Source organism: Balaenoptera borealis (genome assembly GCF_965194805.1).
Source record: "Balaenoptera borealis genome assembly, chromosome: 14".
Classification (NCBI taxonomy): domain Eukaryota; kingdom Metazoa; phylum Chordata; class Mammalia; order Artiodactyla; family Balaenopteridae; genus Balaenoptera; species Balaenoptera borealis.
In genome coordinates, this window is record NC_138875.1 from 19,562,478 (window position 1) to 19,579,274 (window position 16,797).

Genomic DNA, 16,797 nt, shown 5'->3' on the forward strand with positions numbered 1-16,797 from the left:
GTTATGGAAAAACCTAAATGAATGTTTTTGCCAACCCAATATATATAAATATTAACCATAATATATTTATATATATCAATATATATATACCATGTACTTGTATATAAGTATATATACATACTAACAATTATGATAACATAAATATTAATAATTCTGGCATTGAGTGGAATACTCATACTTACTAATATTTTATATATATATATATATATATATATATATATATATATATACACACACATATAATTCAATGCTTCTTCGTGAAAGCATTTGTCTCATACTAATAAAAACAAACACTTATTTGTCAGGGACAATGATAGGTACATAAACCACGTTAATCTTCAAAATCACTCTATGAAAAAGTGTTATGTCCATACTACAGATGAGGAAACCAAGACTCAAAGAGTTTAAGAAATGTTCTTCAGGTTGCAAAACCAACAGTTGCTGCAGAGCAGAAATTCAATCCCTAATCTAAGTCAAAATCCCACGTAGAACCAGAAAATTGATTCTTCAGACACGAATCTAATAGACAAATCACTTAGTAGCCAGATACTCTGCTGTAAATAAGATAGGAGGTACCAAATGTGATTGGATTCACCTACGATCTTTTGGATTTCTTTTGTATCTCAGTTTTATAATGATATTCTATGACCACTATTTAAAAATTAAAAATAAAAGAAGCATCCATATAGGATGCTTCATTTTTTCACTTTAAATTCATTAACTTTAGTTTCCATTACTCACTGCCCCTAATTTACTGTCTCTGTTTCTCTTATCATTTTTTTCATTAGTTTATGAAACATCTGACTTCATATACCCTTTTCCAATTAGAAGAGTAATACAAACCTATTTTGAAGATAATTCAGAAAATTTAAAGAAAATCATGACTTATCCAATTGTTTAAATTGTTTTAGTTCCTCCCAGACACTTTTCAATGCATATATAAGGATAGTTATTTTTTAATTCATTTTAATGTGTTTTGTTGGTTGTACAACAGTCAGTTACACAAAAAGTAAGATAGTTTACTTAACCATGCTTCCATCCTTAAGTATTTAGATTGTTTTTATTTTGCAGACATAATAATCAATACAATAATTATTTTTTAAAATATTTTTTCAAAATTTTGCATTGTTTCTTTAGGTGGCAATTTAAAAGTGGCACTAATATGTATAAAATGGATAACTAATGAGAACCTGCTATATAGCACAGGGAACTCCACTTCACTGTACAGTAGAAACTAACACAACATTGTAAAACAACTATACCCCAATAAAAATAAATAAATAAATAAAAATTCAAAAAAAATTTTTTAATAAATAAATAAATAATAAACCCTCCCTCAAAAAACGTGGAATTGAGTAGATCAAAAGCTCTTGATAAAAAAATTGCTGCCAAATTGATGAAGAAAATTGTACCAGATTACACTGTCACTAACAGTGTCACAAGACCACCTTACTTACTGTGTTCTCCCTTCTTTGAACATTTTGACCATTTCCTCAGTCTTTGTTTTCAGGTCAGGAAAAAGAATGTGTGTGTGTGTATATGTGTGTGTGTGTGTGTGTGTGTGTGTGTGTGTGTAGTCATTTCCTTTGTTTTATAGCTCTGAAATTAAACACATTAATAACCATTTAAATATCATTCAATAGTCATATTTACAAACTATCATACATGTGCTTACTCATATTTGTATTTATGTTTATTCATATTTATGTTCTATGATCATTTAACTATTATGGGTCTGTGTTCTTTTTTCCAGTGAACATTTTATGTATCAAGATACCAATGATTTTTCTACCCTCTGTGTTGCAAATATTTTTCCAACGGTTTTTTTTCCGGTTTTTTTTTTTTAAAGAATGATTTTCTGACTTCAGAAGTCTTTAAAACTCAAGAGGTTAAATTAATTATCTCTGATTTTTACATTTTGATTTTCAACAACTAACTCTTCAGTGCATTTGAACTCAATTTCTGTTTTTCCCCAAATATTTAACCAATTTCCCCAAAACAGTTTTTGCATAACATTTTCTTCCCTACCAATGTGTGATGAGTTTTTACATTGTTGATGATTTTAGCCAAGTTCTTATAAACAATTTAACCTAATTATAAACAAATTTAATAATCAAGAGCTAAGGACAATTAAGGTTTGTTTGCAGGCATTCTGGCTACTACATTCAGGGCATAAATATTTTGACAAATATGATATGAACATCCAAACTCTTATGCATTATTTGAGCATTAGAAAATTGGTCTATATATGTGAGAGCATATGACATTTATTATTATTAATTATTTATTAACCGGGTACACATCTAGGTGACATCCTGCTGTCTGTTCTGCACCATCACGCCCCTGGTTCTCATCAACTAATATGGACATTTGACATATGACGAGAGTCCTTTATTTTGACACCGCCTTTATCTGAAAATGTTTCCTCTCTTTAATTATCTTCTGTATTTCTGCTTTTTTATCCTCTGACTCTTAATTCTCTCTCTGCAGATGGTACAGGCCCAGGTTAGCTCTGCTGTACAACTGAGCACAAACTATTGTAATTATAATGTCGGTCTTTCAAGGGAGGGACCAGGCCTATTTTTTGAAATGAATTTCCTGAGTGGTCAGTATGGAACTGCACAATTTACAAGAACTTAATAAATACTGGGTGACTAACTGGTAAATTACTTGTTCAAGATTACAAAGTTCTGGACTTCCCTGGTGGCGCAGTGGTTGAGAGTCTGCCTGCTAATGCAGGGAACACGGGTTCGAGCCCTGGTCTGGGAGGATCCCACATGCCGCGGAGCAACTGGGCCCGTGAGCCACAATTACTGAGCCTGCGCGTCTGGAGCCTGTGCTCCGCAACAGGAGAGGCCACGACAGTGAGAGGCCCGCGCACCGCGATGAAGAGTGGCCCCCGCTTGCCGCAACTGGAGAAGGCCCTCGCGCAGAAACGAAGACCCAACACAGTCAAAAATAAATAAATAAATAAATAATTAATTAAAAAAAAAAAAAAGATTACAAAGTTCCATAAAAATGTAGTTTATGACAATTACTAAAGAGTCCCTCTTTTGTTTGTGAATACATGATACCCACAGACTTGGAGGACACCCATTAATTACAACACAGAAGTATTGGGTGCCACTTTTCTAGTCTGACAATTCTATCCACCCTAATAGAGGTTTCATTATAGTGAAGGTTTTCAGGTTGTCACTTCAGCTCTTTTGCATCTCCAATCCTGCATCTTCTTGTGTGGCTATACCTTTAGTATAACCCCTGTTTTGGGTTGATCGGCAGAAAATGGAAGCTAAAGTCCCATTGAGAAAGCAACCTAGAACCTTCGTGACCACTGTTCCAACAACTACAACTACACCTAAAACCACCCCCTCCCGGAGTGATTCCAGCAGGTCAGTTCGACATAGTGGCATGAGTTGGAAGCAGTAGAAGGGCAGTTACATTTATTACCATTATGAGATTTTGCTCAGACATTCACGCCCACAAAATGTGATAACATGAAATCTGAAGAATGGTAGTACAGACACCTATCTATGTGTCTACTGCCCATCATAATAAATAGAAATCACAAATACAACTGAAGCCCCATTATACACTTCCCAGATAATACCCCCAACCCCTAGAAATGGTGAAAACTCTAAATTATCTGTTTATCATTCACTTGTTTTTCTTTGTAGTAAGACTCCACATCTGAAACATAAGTGGTAAAAGCTTCAAACTGTATGCTCTGGACTTGCATTTATTTATTTATTCTATTTTTGTTAAGATTAACAGTGCTGCTATGAACTTTTCATCCATATTTTTTGCCACTTCTCTAGATATACACACACACACACACACACACACACACACATATACATGTCTAGGAATGGAGTTGATGTGTTACAGGGTATGCACATTTCAAATTTACTGGGAAATGCCACAACATTTTCCTAAGTGTTTGTACTATTCTGCATTCTTACAAGAAGTGTACGAGAGTGCCCATTGTTCTAGATTACTGTCAATGCTTAAGATTTTCAGACTTTCTCATTAAAAAGTCTACAAATAATAAATGCTGGAGGTGTCGAGAAAAGGGAACCCTCTTACACTGTTGGTGGGAATATAAATTGGTGCAGCCGCTATGGAAAACAGTATGAAAGTTCCTCAAAAAACTAAAAATAGAGTTGCCATATGATCCAACAATCCCACTCCTGAGCACATACCCAGACAAAACTCTAATTCGAAAAGATACATGCACCACTATGTTCATAGCAGCACTATTTACTATAGCCAAGACATGGAAACAACCTAAATGTCCATCGACAGATGAATAGATAAGATGTGGTACATATATACAATGGAATACTACTCAGTCATAAAAGAGAATGAAATGATGCTATTGGCAGCAACATGGATGGACCTAGAGATTATCATACTAAGAGAAGTAAGTCAAAAAGAGAAAGACAAATGTCATATGATGTTGCATATTTGGAATCTAAAATATGACACAAATGAACTTATCTACAATACAGAAACAGACTCACAGACATTGAGATCAGATTTGTGGTTGCCAAGGGTTGGGTGTGGGGAGGATTGGGAGTTTGGGACTAGCGGATGCAAACTATTATATATAGCGTGAATAAACAACAAGTTCCTACTGTACAGCACAGGGAACTATATTCAATATACTGTGATAAACCATAATAGAAAAGAATATATATATGCATAACTGCATCACTGCTGTACAGCAGAAATTAACACAACATTGTAAATCAACTAGACTTCAATAAAAATTTTTCTAAAAAGAGTTTCAGCTTTAAAAAAGTTTTTTCCAATCTAGGGAGTATAAACTATATCAGTGTGGCTTTAATTTGCATTTTCCTGGTAGGTAGTGAGGCTGAATGTCTTGAATGAGATGTTTATTGGCCATTTATACTTTACCGCAACATGAAGCAGGGCACACTCAATAGCCAGGAGACCTGGGAAGTGCCCCAGACCAGGGTGACTCAGATTCCTATAAGACGTTGAGAAATGTCCTATGTCACTCTATGAACGACCACATTCAGAATAATCAGGTGAGTTTATGATTCACAATAATTTACTAATCCCTGCAGTTATGTCCCATCTTGAGATTCGTTCAAAAGAACTATGAACTGAGCCAGAGAAAGACAGCTTCTCACTCCTAAAGGATGACAGTGTATGGTTTGCAGAAATAAAATGTGGAGATTTGTGGTCTACAGGATTCCCTAAACAAGGAATTTTACTGACAAGGAATGCATTGATGGATTCCTTCTGGAGGCTCCATTCTCTTACCTTCTTCAGCTTCTGGAGGCCTCCTGCCTTCCTTGGCTCGTGGCCCCTTCCCTACTTGTTGCTTTCATCATCACATCTCTTACTACTAATTCTGATTCTCCTACATCCCTCTTACAAGAACCCTCGTGATTACGTTGGGTACCAATCCAAGATAATCTTCCCATCCCAAGATCCTTCACTTACTCACATCTGCAAAGTCTCTTTTGCCATGTAAGGTAACATTGATAGGTTCCAGGGAGTAGGATGTGGACATTTTGAGGGGAGTCATTCCTCAGCCTCCCGCAAGGGACACTAAAAGTTCACTACCTGATGAGGGAAAAGAAACTTACTAATGTTATTAGGATCAAAGAGAATTTGTTTCTAGACTTGGTTTAGTCAAATGCAAGCCGGGTTATCAACAACAACAAAAACAAAATGAGATCACCCACTCCTAGGTCTGCTGCTACTCTTCTGCACGTTTCTATAGCATCCTGTGCTTACAGCCTTTATCAAGCATTAAAAATAGTTAGTTCATCCTATCACATTGTCTTTTGAATTCTCAGCACTTAGCGCAATGCTGGGCACATAGGAAATATCTCATAAGTATTTGTAGAATAAAATGAATAATATTAGAAGTATTTCCTATTAAAAGATAATGCTTAGTATAATGCCCTGAAAATATTCGCATTCAATTCATGGTTGCTAATTAATCTGGTGAACCAGAAAGACTCCTTTTCAGGACAGAAAAATGTGTACATCTTTGCTCACTTGTCCCTCAATGCTTATAACACATTGCCCTACTTTTACATTCATTATACAGTAATTTACAGCCATCACAAAAATATTTAAAAGGTGTCTACTGTCTTTTGTAAAATAGATTTAGGAAGCTTAGAAAATATTTAAATGGGATTAGGAACCTAATATAAATGAATAGTGAGGTGTGTCATTATGAAACATACTAAATAACCTTTTGCCAAAATTCCACCTTTGTGAAGGATTACTGGACTGAATGTCAATATTATGACATAGTATGAGTGTGTTTCATGTTTGGTAATTGCAATCATTGTTGCTTTTGTTGTGGTCATCCATGTACAATGCTTGGTGTCAGTCTATTTATCTCTTGTAAAAATAAAATACAGTGTGTGTGTGTGAAAAAAAAAAAAAAAAAGAAAAGGTCAAGATAAGGAAAGGACTAAATGACTCGAATTTCCCATCACAGTGGTTGTTGGGGATTTGAAAAATGCAGTCTCAGGGGAGTGATGGGAATGGAAGCCCGTCTAGAGCAGGTCAAGGAGAAAGTGTTGGTGATAGGTGTAGACAGCACAAGACACAGATTTTTCAACAGGTGTTGCTGTGAAGGGCAGACTATAAATGGGATAATGATTAAAGGGGATGTTGAGGTCAAAAGAGGAATTTTTTAAGATTTGAGATATAAGAGCATATTACAAGCTAATGTGAGAAATTCAATTGAGAGGAAGAAATGGATGATTCAGGAGAAAAGACCTTGAGAAGGTGAGAGGGGATAGGATCCAGAACTAACAGGCTCCTCTCTGGCCTTGACAGGTACAGGGAGTCTCTTCTATTGAGAAAAGTATGAGGCCCACACACAAAAATATACACTCTAATTAGAACTGCTACCTCGTATATGTATTAGCCAGGCTGGAAGGAAAGAGGAGTGTTTGAAGAGTTAAATGAGGATACTAAGGGGAATCTTCTTCCTTCTTGTGTCCTTTAATATCTGTTTTTATAATAAATAGAAATTTTTAAAGTAACAAATTCTCAAAAAAGCTCCTAAGTCAAGGTGCTCTCACGAGTTACACAGCAAGAAAAGAGCTGACAAATATACAGTTGTTTTGCTATATTAAAACACCTGGACTATTAGATTTTGACAATGTGATGATTTTGATGGTAAATACTACATACTATCCCTATATTAATTCTTCACAGAGTTAATAAATGCCCATATAGTCTTACTATGTGCCATACTGTTATAAGAATTTAATAAATATCAACACATTTGATATTCAAAACAAAAACAAACAAACAAAAAAAAATTCCACCTTTGGATCTTTAGCGAATTAACTAAATCAGAGAAACCCAAGCAAGCTGACATTAAATGGAACTAGGCAGTAAGAATTTGACCTTCACCATTTCCTAATTCCTAAATACTCCTTTATGTGGATCATATTGAACCAGAATTATAGTTACTAAGCATCTTCCCAAACAAACTAGTACCATTATTTTAAAGCACAAAGCAAATACTTTTTAAAACCTTTCCATGATTTTACATTTCACTGAGAATGAAATCTACAAAGCTTCAGTTTAATGGGGCTGCTCCCTCCTTTCCAAATTCATCTCCTTTGACTTAATAGCTCCAGGCACACAAGGCTTGTATCAGGGCACTGAATACACCAAGCCTTTTCCTGTGTGTTCTGTGTCTACAAAATTCCTACTCACGGTTCTACATGCTTCAAACCTTAAAGCAACCAAACGAGATACAATGATTATCACCATTTTGTAGAGGAGGTTAATAATATGCTCAAGATCACAAAGCTAGTGCTGGAAGAGGTCGGATTTGCACCTACAGGCAAACTGGCTTCAACCCTTGCTTTTCCTGTACGCTAGCGTGCTTCCATCCGGGACCTTGATATTTACTTGCGTTTTCTGCAGACTTCACTAGCATGTAATATCTGTGAGTCAAAGACTTTGTCTCTCTTGATTACTACTGCACACCTGACACTTAAACAGGGCCTGGCACACAGAAGGAGCTCTGTTCCATAAGTGTTTGTTTAACAGGTGAATGGATGGATGAGTGAATGAACGTACCCCTCAGAACCATCAGAGTTTACAACATGAATGGAAAAGAGCGATGCTGACAGCATGTGGAAAGGAGGACCAGGTTAAAGGTCATTTGTACAGGTCTGTGGGCAAGACTGAGAGGTAAAGACTGCACCATGGTTATTAGTAATGAGAGTCAACTACTCAGCTTCACTTTTCTCTCCTGTGCTCAGGGTCTTGGGGTCTTGCTGAGAACGGAGTAGGGTTGGGATAAGAAGAGGAAGAGTCTCCACCAGCAGGTCCCTCCCCCATTCCTCCCTCCACCCCAGAGCTTCTCTCTGGGTCTTTCAGGATTGCATCAGAGGGGCCTGGCTCACTTGAGCTCTGGAAGAAACCTCTCTGAAGCATAAGATAAAAAGAAGGGGAAAATGAAGAGAAAAGGAGCCTCGTACCCCGGAGCCTGGGGGACTGACAGAGGTGGGGTCTCTCTTGTCAGCCTGAGGGCTGAAAATCTAGACAGCCAGGCAGAGTGTGGGTGGGACAGTGAGGCCTCGTGGCTGCCAGCAGAGGTTCTCCTGGCCAAGTCACACAGAGGAGCTGGTACTCCTCCCACCCAGCAGCCAAACAATTCAGGGAAATGAGCTGCGTATTTCACCATCAGCCACCGATTAGGGGCGTCACAGCCACAGCTGTACACTTCATGTTTTGTCCTGTAGCGCAGTCCTGGGGAAGTCAGCCAAGAGAGGGCTGCTGGTGCCTGAATCTCAGCAGATGTCTGGGCGGCCCAATGAGCTTTTGCATGACCAATTTTCAACATATATTTTCAGGCGATGCTGCTAAACCAAGCTGGCGATACTGACAAGTTTTCTATTACTAAAAACAAAAAGGGAACAAACAAAAAAATAATATGATGCTTAGAGTCATAGCACTTAGTTGGATATCAATAAATATGTCGATAGGACAACATCATGGAAAACAGTCATGTGACATGCAAAGTCCTTCAAAATATTGTGGTTGGTTGTCCTAGATTTATTTATGGTCAGATCTTTTTCCCTATTTCTAGAACTCTTTTTATTTCCTTATGAAATAAATTTGTCTGGAAAGAGCATACATTGACCTGACAGCAGTGTTGGGCCCCATTGACTACTCCACCTTCTCTGTATAATATATTCACTTGGCTTCCAGGATGCCACTCTTCTTAGTTCTCCTTTTATATTACAAGACAGCAGCCCCTTCTGAGAAGGCTTTGCTTCTTCCTCCTCATCTCTCCAACCTCTAATTGTTGGAATCCAGGGCTCAATTCTTGGAGCGCTTCCCATCTTTACTCTCACGCCCAAGGTGAGTGCATTCAGTGTATAGTCCTAAGTGCCATCTACAAGCTGACAACTCCCAAATTTCTATCTACAGCCTGGAATTATCTTCTAAACTCCAGACACATAAATCTGCCTACCCAACATTCTCACTTTAATATCTAGCAGGCAGTTCAAACATATGTCCCCAAAATGATTTCCTTGTTCCTACTCTCACTCCCCTGTCAGTTTCACACGACCTCTTTTTTTCTGTTGTAGATGTCTTGCATAGATGCAATGGACCTCCCTGTCCAAAATTTGATTTGGATTTCAGGACTGATGATGCCACACAAACGCCATGAGGATATGAAGAGATTAATTACTCACATATGAGGCTTTCTGGGGAGAGCAGGCAGGGTTGCAAGCAGGTCTGAAAATGGCCTGAGAGAGCAAAGAAAGGAGACATGTTTGGCTTTTGTTGTGATTAGGGCTGATTAGGGAGTGGAGCTGGGGTGAGGGTCTCTGCATGCCAGCTTTGGTTTACATGGATTGAACTGCCTGCCTGTGCCAGAGAAGGGAGCACCTGGGCTTTCATATCAGCTTGCCCAAATGTGGAACAGTGTGGGGGGGTGTGGCAGGGGGCTTGAAAGCTATCAGCAGTGAAACATCACAGAAGAAATCAGACTCTTCATTATAGACTCAAAGTCTGCCCCCATTTCAGTAAATGGCTACTCCATCCTTTCTGTTGAATAAGGCAAAACCTGTGAAGTTATTCTTTCTCCTAAACCCCATAACCAATCCATCAGCGGATTCTGATGGCTCTATCATCAAAATAGACCTTAAATCCTAGCACTTCTCACTACCTCCACTGCTACCACTCTGGTCCAAGCCTTACTCATCTCTAGCCTGGGTTATTTTCATTCTCTCCAAACTAGGCTCCTTCATCTACTCTTGCCGTATTACAGACTATTCACTACATGGCAGTCAAAATTATTTTCATGTCACTGTTCTGCCAAAAACCCTCCGATAGATTCCCCTTTCACTTGGAATAGAAGGTAGTCCTTATAATGGTGGACAAAACTCTACACAATCTGCCTGCCACTCCCTTCTCTGACAGCATCTCCTACCATCTCTCTCGTTCACTCTGCTGTAGTCACACTGGCCCTTGGACTCTCTGATCAAACAGAGACAGGTCGGGGCTGTTGGAGACAGAGTGGTAGCTGAAGTGATAGCAACAAAGACGATGGGTTCAGCTTTGGCTACAGTGATTGGTACGACAATAATTGGATCCCGTTCATCCAAGTGCAGAGGAGGTGATGGTCGGGGTAGTGGATAAGTACGGCAGTGGTGGCATGCTTCAAAAATCTTATTAACAGGTCGTGTCCACTATTGGTCAGCCAATGTGACTGGGTCTGTAATTGTCCCAGATTCAGTTGTACTGTCATAGGTCCATATGCCACGGTAGCCTTTACGGGGTGATGGGCTTCTATGTCAGTGTTGTTTTGGTGGTGGCAATAGTTGTCAGAAAATCACCTGCTTTAGTAGGTGTCTCCGTTAGCAGTGACAGGTGAAACTAAAGTGGCAGATGATCTACTGGCGACAGAGAGACAAGTGGCACTTGTCTCCATGTTGATGTGGTTGTGTTGGCTATCATCCTAATCTAGAGTTGGCTGGGGATCGTCCACATGGCCAGTTTGTGTGTCGGTGGCTGAAGGATATTTGGGAGGTGTGGTTGCTCTTTCAGAGGTAGTGGGGCCAGATGTGACAGGGAGCAGTGGAGGAGTTTGTGGATTGGCACAGACCTGATGGATGGAGATCAACCTCACTTGTTCATAGATTGTTTCAAGAAACATGCATTGTCCACAGCCACTAAAGTGAGAGAATGACTTCAGAAAGAAAGCTCAAAAGGCCCATCTGGGATGAGAATAATGCATTCCCTCCTCTACCTCCTGGCACATTTTTTTTTTTAGTTCATAAACTAAAGCACTTACCAATAGTTGTATTCCATTACTTTCATTTGCATGCCTGAGTTGTTCTCCTTGTACCCTGTGATATCCTTGAGGGAAGGAAACTCACTTGGCCTAACTTTAGTTCCATGAGAACATTGCACAATAATGAAACTTCATGAAACGTGATTGGATTGAATGGGATTTTTCTTCCAAACTGTAGTCGTCCTATCAAGTTTCTTGATATGGATCATTACTATTGGTAAAGCAAAGTTGTTAAAAAGCCAATGTATCAAATTAATAGTAAGGAAATTGTTCTCGTTTTGGCTGTCAATAGAAGAGTTTCTACTGAAATAGAGAGGGAGACATGGATGAAAGTCAGGTCAAGGATTGGTGATGAGAAGGGCTTACTTACACTTCAGTCACAGGTCAGGTAGAATTGGCAGCTCTAGGTGTTACAAGGGGCATTTTGGTTAAAGCGGTTTTAATGCCTTACAAGCCAAGGCTTGATATCTCAGGGTTCCAAATGGTGAGACGTTGACAGTGTGAATCAACTCTAATGCAACACGTTCAGCAAAAATTTCCTAACCATGCACTATGAACTTGGCACTAGACTAAGCACTAGGGATTAAACATTTGCACAGCTCAGCTTTAGAACTATTGATATAAGCACAATTAGCTTGTAAGGGCTCAATAAACACAATTGCTGACCTACCTAAACTTAGGTTTTATTCCCAATCTTCAGAGATTCTTCAATTTTCCCAAGGGTGGAAACTCTGAAAAACAAATTGGAAGTTATTTCATAAAAACAAAAACAAAAAACTCAGGCTCTCTCAGCCTGCCTGTTTTGCAGATTCTCCCTGCCCTTTTGGAGATCTATTTCTCCAAAGCAGTCTGTAGAAAAGGGTCACCAAAAAGAAGGATATAGAGCATCCACTTACAAGAAGTGGGTGAACTGCTTTTCTCACATCATACTATTTTAACTCTTGGAGAACAAGACTCCCCACTTCAACTCCAGGATCTTTGCTAAGTGGTTTATTTGAGAGTTGCAAGCAGAGTTCCATATTTAGAGTATATACTATTTGTGGCACTATTTGTAATAAAATGGTAATCAGCCAGTTGTTTCTTAATAAGGTTTTTGTTTAGGCTGCAAAAACTATGTCCAGTTTGCAAGATGGTGGAGTAGAAGGACGTGCTCTCACTCCCTCTTGCGAGAACACCAGAATCAAGACTAACTGCTGAAATATCTTCAACAGGAAGACACTGGCACTCACCAAAAAAGATACCCCACATCCAAAGACAAAGGAGAAGTCACAGTGAGATGGTAGGAGGGGCACAATCACAATAAAATCAAATCCCATAACTGCTGGGTGGGTGACACACAAACTGAAGAACATTTATACCACAGAAGTCACTCACTGGCTTGAAGGTTCTGAGCCCCACGTCAGGCTTCCCAATCTGGGGGACCGACAATAGGAGGAGGAATTCCTAGAGAATCAGACACTGAAGGCTAGCAGGATTTGATTGTGGGACTTCGACAGGATGGGGGGAAACAGAAACTCCACTCTTGGAGGGCACACACAAAGTAGGCTGCACACTGGAACCCAGGGGGAGGAGCAGTGGCCCCAGGGGAGACTGAACCAGACCTACCTGCTAGTGTTGGAGGATGTCCTGCAGAGGTGGGGCGGGGGGGGGGGGGGTGGCTCTGTCTCACCGTGAGGACAAGAACACTGGCAGCAGAAGTTCTGGGAAGTACTCCTTGCCATGAGCCCTCCCAGAGTCCGCCATTAGCCCCATCAAAGAGCCCGGGTAGGCCCCAGTGTTGGGTCGCCTCAGGCCAAAAAACCAACAGAGAGGGGACCCAGCCCAACCCATCAGCAGTCAAGCAGATTAAAATTTTACTGAGCTCTGCCCACGAGAGCAACAGTCAGCTCTACCCACCACCAGTCCCTCCCATCAGGAAACTTGCACAAGCCTCTTAGATAGCCTCATCCACCAGAGGGCAGACAGCAGAAGCAAGAAGAACTACAATCCTGCAGCCTGTGGAACAAAAACCACATTCACAGAAAGATAGACAAGATGAAAAGGCAGAGGGCTATGTACCAGATGAAGGAACAAGATAAAACCCCAGAAAAACAACTAAATGAAGTGGAGATAGGAAACCTTGCAGAAAAAGAATTCAGAATAATGATAGTGAATATGATCCAGGACCTTGGAAAAAGAATGGAGGCAAAGATCGAGCAGATGCAAGAAATGTTTAACAAAGACCTAGAAGAATTAAGAACAAACAAACAGAGATGAACAATACAATAACTGAAATGAAAACTACACTAGAAGGAATCAATAGCAGAATAACTGAGGCAGAAGAACGGATAAGTGACCTGGAAGACAGAATGGTGGAATTCACTGCTGTGGAACATAATAAAGAAAAAAGAATGAAAAGAAATGAAGACAGCCTAAGAGACCTCTGGGACAACATTAAACGCAACAACATTCACATTATAGGGGTCCCAGAAGGAGAAGAGAGAGAGAAAGGACCACAGAAAATATTTGAAGAGATTATAGTCGAAAAGTTCCCTAACATGGAAAAGGAAATAGCCACCCAAGTCCAGGAAGCGTAGAGAGTCCCATACAGGATAACCCCAAGGAGAAACATGCCAAGACACATAGTAATCAAATTGGCAAACCTTAAACACAAAGAAAAATTATTCAAAGCAGCAAAGGAAAAATGACAAATAACATACAAGGGAACTCCCATAGGGTTAACAGCTGATTTCTCAGCAAAAACTCCACAAGCCAGAAAGGAGAGGCATAACATATTTAAAGTGATGAAAGGGAAGAACCTACAACCAAGATTACTCTACCCGGCAAGGATCTCATTCAGATTCGATGGAGAAATCAAAAGCTTTACAGACAAGCAAAAGCTAAGAAAATTCAGCACCACCATACCAGCTCTACAACAAATGCTAAATGAACTTCTCTCAGTGGGAAACACAAGAGAAGAAAAGGACCTACAAAAACAAACCCAAAACAATTAAGAAAATGGTAATAGGAACATACATATCAATAATTACCTTAAACATGAATGGATTAAATGCTCCAACCAAAAGACACAGGTTTGCTGAATGGATACAAAAACAAGACCCATATATATGCTGTCTACAAGAGACCCACTTCAGACCTAGGGACACATTCAGGTGGAAAGTGAGGGGATGGAAAAAGATATTCCATGCAAATGGAAATCAAAAGAAAGCTGGAGTAGCAATACTCATATCAGATAAAATAGACTTTAAAATAAACAATGTTACAAGAGACAAGGAAGGACACTACATAACGATCAAGGGATCAATCCAAGAAGAAGATATAACAATTATAAATATATATGCACCCAACATAGGAGCACCTCAATACATAAGGCAACTGCTAACAGCTCTAAAAGAGGAAATCGACAGTAACACAATAATAGTGGGGGACTTTAACACCTCACTTACACCAATGGACAGATCATCCAAACAGAAAATTAATAAGGAAACACAAGCTTTAAATGACACAATACACCAGATAGATTTAATTGATATTCATAGGACATTCCATCCAAAAACAGCAGACTACACTTTCTTCTCAAGTGCAAACGGAACATTCTCCAGCATAGATCATATCTTGGGTCACAAATCAAGCCTCAGGAAATTTAAGAAAATTGAAATCCTATCAAGCATCTTTTCTGACCACAATGCTGGGAGATTAGAAATCCATGACAGGAAAAAAAACACGTAAAAAAAAAGAAACACATGGAGGCTAAACAATACGTTACTAAATATCACTGAAGAAATCAAAGAGAAAATCAAAAAATACCTAGAGACAAATGACAATGAAAACACGACAATCCAAAACCTATGGGATGCAGCAAAAGCAGTTCTAAGAGGGAAGTTTATAGCTATACAAGCCTACCTCAAGAAACAAGAAAAATCTCAAATAAACAATCTAATCTTACAACTAAAGAAACTAGAAAAAGAAGAACAAACAAAACCCAAAGTTAGAAGAAGGAAAGAAATCATAAAGATCAGAGCAGAGATAAATGAAATCGAAACAAAGAAAACAATAGCAAAGATCAATAAAACTAAAAGCTGGTTCTTTGACAAGATAAACAAAATTGATAAACCATTAGCCAGATTCATCAAGAAAAAGAGGGAGAGGACTCAAATCAACAAAATTAGAAATGAAAAAGGAGAAGTTACAACAGACACCGCAGAAATACAAGCCATCCTAAGAGATTACTACAAGCAACTCTATGCCAATAAAATGGACAACCTGGAAGAAATGGACAAATTCTTAGAAAGGTATAACCTTCCAAGACTGACCCAGGAAGAAATAGAAAATATGAACAGATCAGTCACAAGTAATGAAATTGAAACTGTGATTAAAAATCTTCCAACAAATAAAAGTCCAGGACGAGATGGCTTCACAGGTGAATTCTATCAAACATTTAGAGAAGAGCTAAGACCCATCCTTCTCAAACTCTTCCAAAAAATTGCAGAGGAAGGAACACGCCCAAACTCATTCTATGAGGCCACCATCACCCTGATACCAAAACCAGACAAAGACACTAAAAAAAAGCAAATTACAGACCAACATCACTGATGAATATAGATGCAAAAATCCTCAACAAAATACTAGTAAACAGAAACCAACAACACATTAAAAGGATCATACACCATTATTAAGTGAGATTTATCCCAGGGATGCAAGGATTCTTCAATATATGCAAATCAATCACTGTGCTAACACCATATTAACAAATTGTAGAAGAAAAACCATATGATCATCTCAATAGATGCAGAAAAAGCTTTTGACAAAATTCAATACCCATTTATTATAAAAACTCTCCAGAAAGTGGGCATAGAGGGAACCTACCTCAACATAATCAAGGCCATATACGACAAACCCACAGCAAACATCATTCTCAATGGTGAAAAACTGAAAGCGTTTCCTCTAAGCTCAGGATCAAGACAAGGATGTCCACTCTCACCGCTATTATTCAACATAGTTTTGGAAGTCCTACCCATGGCAATCAGAGAAGAAAAAAAATAAAAGGACTCCAAATCAGAAAAGAAGATGTAAAGCTCTCACTGTTTGCAGATGACATGATACTATACATAGAGAATCCTAAAGATGCCACCAGAAAACTCCTAGAGCTAATCAATGAATTTGGTGATGTTGCAGGATACAAAATTAATGCACGGAAATCTCTTGCATTCCTATACACTAATGATGAAAAATCTGAAAGAGAAATTAAGGAAACACTCCCATTTACCATTGCAAGAAAAAGGATAAAACACCTAGGAATAAGCCTACCTAGGGAGACAAAAGACCTGTATGTAGAAAACTATAAGATGCTGATGAAAGAAATTAAAGATGACACAAACAAATGGAGAGATATACCGCGTTCTTGGATTGGAAGAATCAATATTGTGAAAATGACTATACTACCCAAAACAATCTACAGATTCAATGCAATC

General features: G+C 38.8%; 2 long non-coding RNA genes across 2 annotated transcripts in view; one reads left to right on the plus strand and one right to left on the minus strand.

Moving 5' to 3' along the window:
• The window catches only part of LOC309610492, a 121,024-nt gene that overhangs the window by 18,830 nt on the left and 85,397 nt on the right, over nt 1–16,797 (plus strand). The window lies entirely within an intron of this gene.
• On the minus strand, nt 4,447–14,081 carry LOC309610489. The gene is made up of 2 exons (XR_014233985.1): nt 7,329–14,081; nt 4,447–6,253 (listed from the first exon to the last, which is right to left on the minus strand). It is a non-coding gene; the product is annotated as an uncharacterized lncRNA (long non-coding RNA).